The sequence below is a fragment of the Oncorhynchus keta genome, unplaced genomic scaffold (assembly GCF_023373465.1).
Source record: "Oncorhynchus keta strain PuntledgeMale-10-30-2019 unplaced genomic scaffold, Oket_V2 Un_scaffold_2010_pilon_pilon, whole genome shotgun sequence".
Classification (NCBI taxonomy): domain Eukaryota; kingdom Metazoa; phylum Chordata; class Actinopteri; order Salmoniformes; family Salmonidae; genus Oncorhynchus; species Oncorhynchus keta.
The window spans coordinates 155,184-162,500 of NW_026290854.1; the positions used below are offsets into that span (position 1 = coordinate 155,184).

Genomic DNA, 7,317 nt, shown 5'->3' on the forward strand with positions numbered 1-7,317 from the left:
TCCAGCTCGGGATTCAATCAAAGGATTGTGGATTATGAGCAAACCACACTAGACTGTTCAATCTAATGTTCAGCTGACATCCGCAGCGTTTACCATGACAACCATCTCCACGAAGGTCAGAGGAATGAGCTGGTTAACGGTGCATCGTCGACTGGTGTCGTGGACAGTTCGCCTTTGGTTGAATCCCAGCCGTCTCATTCAGACCTGGGACACCAAATCATGTATCAATTACATGTCCCAAAATGGCACCCTATTCCCTATATAGTCCCCTACCTTTGACCAGAGGCCCACGGGGTAACGGGAGGCCCACGGGGTAACGGGAGGCCCACGGGGTAACGGGAGGCCCACGGGGTAACGGGAGGCCCACGGGGGAACGGGAGGCCACAGGGGAGGCAGTCTGTCAGCCCTTCAGGTCTCGTTTGACCTCACAGGAGGTATGGAGACCACAGGGGAGGCAGTGTCTGTCAGCCCTCCAGGCCTAGTTTGACCTCACAGGGGAACAGGACAGTGTCTGTCAGCCCTCCAGGTCTAGTTTGACCTCACAGGGGAGGCAGTCTGTCAGCCCTCCAGGTCTAGTTTGACCTCACAGGGGAGGCAGTCTGTCAGCCCTCCAGGTCTAGTTTGACCTCACAGGGGAGGCAGTCTGTCAGCCCTCCAGGTCTAGTTTGACCTCACAGGGGAGGCAGTCTGTCAGCCCTCCAGGTCTAGTTTGACCTCACAGGGGAGGCAGTCTGTCAGCCCTCCAGGTCTAGTTTGACCTCACAGGGGAGGCAGTCTGTCAGCCCTCCAGGTCTAGTTTGACCTCACAGGGGAGGCAGTCTGTCAGCCCTCCAGGTCTAGTTTGACCTCACAGGGGAGGCAGTCTGTCAGCCCTCCAGGTCTAGTTTGACCTCACAGGGGAGGCAGTCTGTCAGCCCTCCAGGTCTAGTTTGACCTCACAGGGGAGGCAGTCTGTCAGCCCTCCAGGTCTAATTTGACCTCACAGGGGAGGCAGTCTGTCAGCCCTCCAGGTCTAATTTGACCTCACAGGGGAGGCAGTCTGTCAGCCCTCCAGGTCTAATTTGACCTCACAGGGGAGGCAGTCTGTCAGCCCTCCAGGTCTAGTTTGACCTCTCATCTCCTGGTTAAATGGAACTGGACTCGTCACTCGCTGCTTCTCAATGTTTTATGGAGTGTCTGTATGTTATTATATCATCACATTTTAAAACTACTTATGTGTTTACCTCTAAGTACCCTGTGAACTATTTTGATTGAGAAAAAATACAAATAAATAAATAGATTTATGTCAAATTTGATGTTTTGTTTCATTTTGTAGTGTGTTGTCTTTTAATTAACAGACCAACGTTGACACAGTGATGTTTTAAATCATTTATATAATCTGAATAGAAAATGTGTTTAACTCAGAACATTCCAGTGATTTTCCCTTAAAAAGAAACACTACTTTCACAGACACCTGGCCGGTTGAGAAGAAAGTTGTCTGAGCACAGAACATGTTAACAGGGTAAACTCTACAGAATAAAGTTGTTAACAGGGTAAACTCTACAGAATAAAGTTGTTAACAGGGTAAACTCTACAGAATAAAGTTGTTAACAGGGTAAACTCTACAGAATAAAGTTGTTAACAGGGTAAACTCTACAGAATAAAGTTGTTAACAGGGTAAACTCTACAGAATAAAGTTGTTAACATGTTAACAGGGTAAACTCTACAGAATAAAGTTGTTAACATGGTAAACTCTACAGAATAAAGTTGTTAACAGGGTAAACTCTACAGAATAAAGTTGTTAACAGGGTAAACTCTACAGAATAAAGTTGTTAACAGGGTAAACTCTACAGAATAAAGTTGTTAACAGGGTAAACTCTACAGAATAAAGTTGTTAACAGGGTAAACTCTACAGAATAAAGTTGTTAATTGTTAACAGGGGACAGAATAAAGTTGTTAACATGTTAACAGAATAAAGTTGTTAACAGGGTAAACTCTACAGAATAAAGTTGTTAACATGTTAACAGGGTAAACTCTACAGAATAAAGTTGTTAACAGGGTAAACTCTCCAGAATAAAGTTGTTAACATGTTAACAGGGTAAACTCTCCAGAATAAAGTTGTTAACAGGGTAAACTCTACAGAATAAAGTTGTTAACAGGGTAAACTCTACAGAATAAAGTTGTTAACAGGGTAAACTCTACAGAATAAAGTTGTTAACAGGGTAAACTCTACAGAATAAAGTTGTTAACATGTTAACAGGGTAAACTCTACAGAATAAAGTTGTTAACAGCAACCAGTAGAAGCACATCACACACCTTGTCTATGTCCCAAATAGGATCCTATTCCCTGTATCGTGCCCTACTTTCATCTAGAGCCCTATTCCCTGTATCGTGCCCTACTTTCATCTAGAGCCCTATTCCCTGTATCGTGCCCTACATTCAACCAGAGCCCTATTCCCTGTATCGTGCCCTACATTCAACCAGAGCCCTATTCCCTGTATCGTGCCCTACTTTCATCTAGAGCCCTATTCCCTGTATCGTGCCCTACTTTCATCTAGAGCCCTATTCCCTGTATCGTGCCCTACATTCAACCAGAGCCCTATTCCCTGTATCGTGCCCTACATTCAACCAGAGCCCTATTCCCTGTATCGTGCCCTACATTCAACCAGAGCCCTATTCCCTGTATCGTGCCCTACATTCAACCAGAGCCCTATTCCCTGTATCGTGCCCTACTTTCATCTAGAGCCCTATTCCCTGTATCGCGCCCTACATTCATCTAGAGCCCTATTCCCTGTATCGTGCCCTACATTCAACCAGAGCCCTGGTAGTGGCCCTTCATAGAGAATAGGGTGCCATTTGGGACGTAGACCTTGGCCAGGTTTATGAGGGAAACCAACGCATCCACACCTGCTAGGTATGAACCCCGTGGGACCACAGTAACCCCCAGACACACACCCCAGGACATATTCATTAGGCACACACAGACACACACCCCAGGACATATTCATTAGACAGACACACACACAGACACACACCCCAGGACATATTCATTAGACAGACACACACAGAAACACCCAGACACACACCCTAGGACATATTCATTAGACAGACACACACCCCAGGACATATTCTTTAGACACACACACCCAGAAACACCCAGACACACACCCCAGGACATATTCATTAGACAGACACACACAGTAACCCCCAGACACACACCCCAGGACATATTCATTAGGCACACACACAGACACACACCCCCAGGACATATTCATTAGGCACACACACAGACACACACCCCAGGACATATTCATTAGACAGACACACACAGACACACACCCCAGGACATATTCATTAGACAGACACACACAGACACACACCCCAGGACATGTTCATTAGACACACACACAGACACACACCCCAGGACATATTCATTAGGCACACACACAGACACACACCCCAGAACATATTCATTAGACACACACACACAGAAACACCCAGACACACACCCCAGGACATATTCATTAGGCACACACACAGACACACACCCCAGGACATATTCATTAGGCACAGACACACACCCCAGGACATATTCATTAGGCACACACACAGACACACACCCCAGGACATATTCATTAGACAGACACACACAGAAACACCCAGACACACACCCCAGGACATATTCATTAGGCACACACACAGACACACACCCCAGGACATATTCATTAGGCACAGACACACACCCCAGGACATATTCATTAGGCACACACACACACACACCCCAGGACATATTCAGGCACAGACACACACCCCAGGACATATTCATTAGGCACACACACAGACACACACCCCAGGACATATTCATTAGGCACAGACACACACCCCAGGACATATTCATTAGGCACACACACAGACACACACCCCAGGACATATTCATTAGGCACAGACACACACCCCAGGACATATTCATTAGGCACACACACAGACACACACCCCAGGACATATTCATTAGGCACAGACACACACCCCAGGACATATTCATTAGACACACACAGACACACAGACACACACCCCAGGACATATTCATTAGACACAGACACACAGACACACACCCCAGGACATATTCATTAGACAGACACACACAGACACACACCCCATGACATATTCACTAGACAGACACAGACACAGACACACACCCCATGACATATTCATTAGACAGACACACACAGACACACACCCCAGGACATATTCATTAGACACACACAGACACACAGACACACACCCCAGGACATATTCATTAGACACTGAAACAGACTGAAACAGGGAGGAAACACCTGATCTTATCAAGTAACAAACTCTTTTTTTTATTATTCTTTTTATTTTGCTACAAAAAGCTTCTAATGAATAATGATCCAGGTAAAAACGGGTTACAGATTTCCAGCTGTTGTGCAACGTTGCGCCCTCCTGAATGCAGCCCGGGTCACAGTATAGAGTTTAAAGGGTCAGAGTTCCGGGGAGAACTCCTCGGTAGGTTCCAGTTTGTTGGAGAGCACGGTGAGGATCTTGTCAAACTTGTCGTAGCGTTTCTCCTTGTCTGCCGCCGCTCCAGTCTGACCCCAGAACAGCCTCAGGGCAAACTCTGTCCTGAACCCCTCCAGCAGCTCTGGGATTGGCTCCCAGTCACCTGACGGGACAGAGTGACAGGGCCCACGGCCAATCAGTGACTCGGGAATGGTTATGAGGCAGGACTAATGTGATTTGATTTGGTGAACTGGATGTGTGCCTGTGTGTTTTCTATACGTGTGTGTGTGTTTTTTCCATAATGTGTGTGTTTTTACAATGTGTTTGTGTTTTATAATGTGTGTTTTCCATGTGTGTGTTACCTGTGAGCAGGCTGAGTGTGTTACCTGTGAGCAGGCTAAGTGTGTTACCTGTGAGCAGGCTGTGTGTTACCTGTGAGCAGGCTGAGTGTGTTACCTGTGAGCAGGCTGTGTGCTACCTGTGAGCAGGCTGTGTGTGTTACCTGTGAGCAGGCTGTGTATGTTACCTGTGAACAGGCTGTGTGTGTTACCTGTGAGCAGGCTGAGTGTGTTACCTGTGAGCAGGCTAAGTGTGTTACCTGTGAGCAGGCTGTGTGTTACCTGTGAGCAGGCTGAGTGTGTTACCTGTGAGCAGGCTGTGTGCTACCTGTGAGCAGGCTGTGTGTGTTACCTGTGAGCAGGCTGTGTATGTTACCTGTGAACAGGCTGTGTGTGTTACCTGTGAGCAGGCTGAGTGTGTTACCTGTGAGCAGGCTGAGTGTGTTACCTGTGAGCAGGCTGAGTGTGTTACCTGTGAGCATGCTGAGTGTGTTACCTGTGAGCAGGCTGTGTGTTACCTGTGAGCAGGCTGTGTGTGTTACCTGTGAGCAGGCTGTGTGTGTTACCTGTGAGCAGGCTGTGTGTTAACTGTGAGCAGGCTGTGTGCTACCTGTGAGCAGGCTGAGTGTGCTACCTGTGAGCAGGCTGTGTGTGTTTTACCTGTGAGCAGGCTGTGTGTGTGTGTTACCTGTGAGCAGGCTGTGTGTGTGTTACCTGTGAGCAGGCTGTGTGTTACCTGTGAGCAGGCTGTGTGCTACCTGTGAGCAGGCTGTGTGCTACCTGTGAGCAGGCTGTGTGTGTTACCTGTGAGCAGGCTGTGTGCTACCTGTGAGCAGGCTGTGTGTGTTACCTGTGAGCAGGCTGTGTGTTACCTGTGAGCAGGCTGTGTGTGTTACCTGTGAGCAGGCTGTGTGTGTTACCTGTGAGCAGGCTGTGTGCTACCTGTGAGCAGATTGTGTGCTACCTGTGAGTAGGCTGTGTGTGTTACCTGTGAGCAGGCTGTGTACTACCTGTGAGCAGGCTGTGTGTGTTACCTGTGAGCAGGCTGTGTGTGTTACCTGTGAGCAGGCTGTGTGTGTTACCTGTGAGCAGGCTGTGTGTTACCTGTGAGCAGGCTGTGTGCTACCTGTGAGCAGGCTGTGTGTGTTACCTGTGAGCAGGCTGTGTGTTACCTGTGAGCAGGCTGTGTGTGTTACCTGTGAGCAGGCTGTGTGTGTTACCTGTGAGCAGGCTGTGTGTGTGTTACCTGTGAGCAGGCTGTGTGTGTGTTACCTGTGAGCAGGCTGTGTGTGTTACCTGTGAGCAGGCTGTGTGTGTTACCTGTGAGCAGGCTGTGTGTTACCTGTGAGCAGGCTGTGTGTTACCTGTGAGCAGGCTGTGTGCTACCTGTGAGCAGGCTGTGTGTTACCTGTGAGCAGGCTGTGTGTGTTACCTGTGAGCAGGCTGTGTGTGTTACCTGTGAGCAGGCTGTGTGTTACCTGTGAGCAGGCTGTGTGTTACCTGTGAGCAGGCTGTGTGTGTTACCTGTGAGCAGGCTGTGCGTGTTACCTGTGAGCAGGCTGTGTGTGTTACCTGTGAGCAGGCTGTGTTACCTGTGAGCAGGCTGTGTGTTACCTGTGAGCAGGCTGTGTGATACCTGTGAGCAGGCTGTGTGCTACCTGTGAGCAGGCTGTGTGTTACCTGTGAGCAGGCTGTGTGTTACCTGTGAGCAGGCTGTGTGTTACCTGTGAGCAGGCTGTGTGCTACCTGTGAGCAGGCTGTGTGTTACCTGTGAGCAGGCTGTGTGTTACCTGTGAGCAGGCTGTGTGTTACCTGTGAGCAGGCTGTGTGTTACCTGTGAGCAGGCTGTGTGTTACCTGTGAGCAGGCTGTGTGCTACCTGTGAGCAGGCTGTGTGTTACCTGTGAGCAGGCTGTGTGTGTTACCTGTGAGCAGGCTGTGTGCTACCTGTGAGCAGGCTGTGTGTTACCTGTGAGCAGGCTGTGTGTTACCTGTGAGCAGGCTGTGTGCTACCTGTGAGCAGGCTGTGTGCTACCTGTGAGCAGGCTGTGTGTTACCTGTGAGCAGGCTGTGTGCTACCTGTGAGCAGGCTGTGTGTTACCTGTGAGCAGGCTGTGTGCTACCTGTGACCAGGCTGTGTGTGTTACCTGTGAGCAGGCTGTGTGTTACCTGTGAGCAGGCTGTGTGCTACCTGTGAGCAGGCTGTGTGTTACCTGTGAGCAGGCTGTGTGCTACCTGTGAGCAGGCTGTGTGTTACCTGTGAGCAGGCTGTGTGCTACCTGTGAGCAGGCTGTGTGTTACCTGTGAGCAGGCTGTGTGTTACCTGTGAGCAGGCTGTGTGTTACCTGTGAGCAGGCTGTGTGCTACCTGTGAGCAGGCTGTGTGCTACCTGTGAGAAGGCTGTGTGTTACCTGTGAGCAGGCTGGTTACCTGAGCAGGCTGTGTGCTACCTGTGAGCAGGCTGTGTGTTACCTGTGAGC

General features: G+C 49.2%; 1 protein-coding gene across 1 annotated transcript in view; it reads right to left on the reverse strand.

Moving 5' to 3' along the window:
* Positions 1 to 4,317: 4,317 nt before the first annotated feature.
* The window catches only part of LOC127928025 (breast cancer anti-estrogen resistance protein 3 homolog), a 6,303-nt gene continuing 3,303 nt past the window's right edge, over positions 4,318 to 7,317 (reverse strand). The window contains exons 6-10 of the mRNA XM_052514930.1: positions 7,288 to 7,317; positions 6,985 to 7,204; positions 6,453 to 6,916; positions 5,849 to 6,362; positions 4,318 to 5,780 (exon numbers count right to left, since the gene is read on the reverse strand). The exon at positions 7,288 to 7,317 is cut by the window's right edge and continues 818 nt beyond it. The gene's annotated coding sequence lies outside the window, so the exon portion shown is untranslated. The remainder of the gene's footprint in view (positions 5,781 to 5,848; positions 6,363 to 6,452; positions 6,917 to 6,984; positions 7,205 to 7,287) is intronic.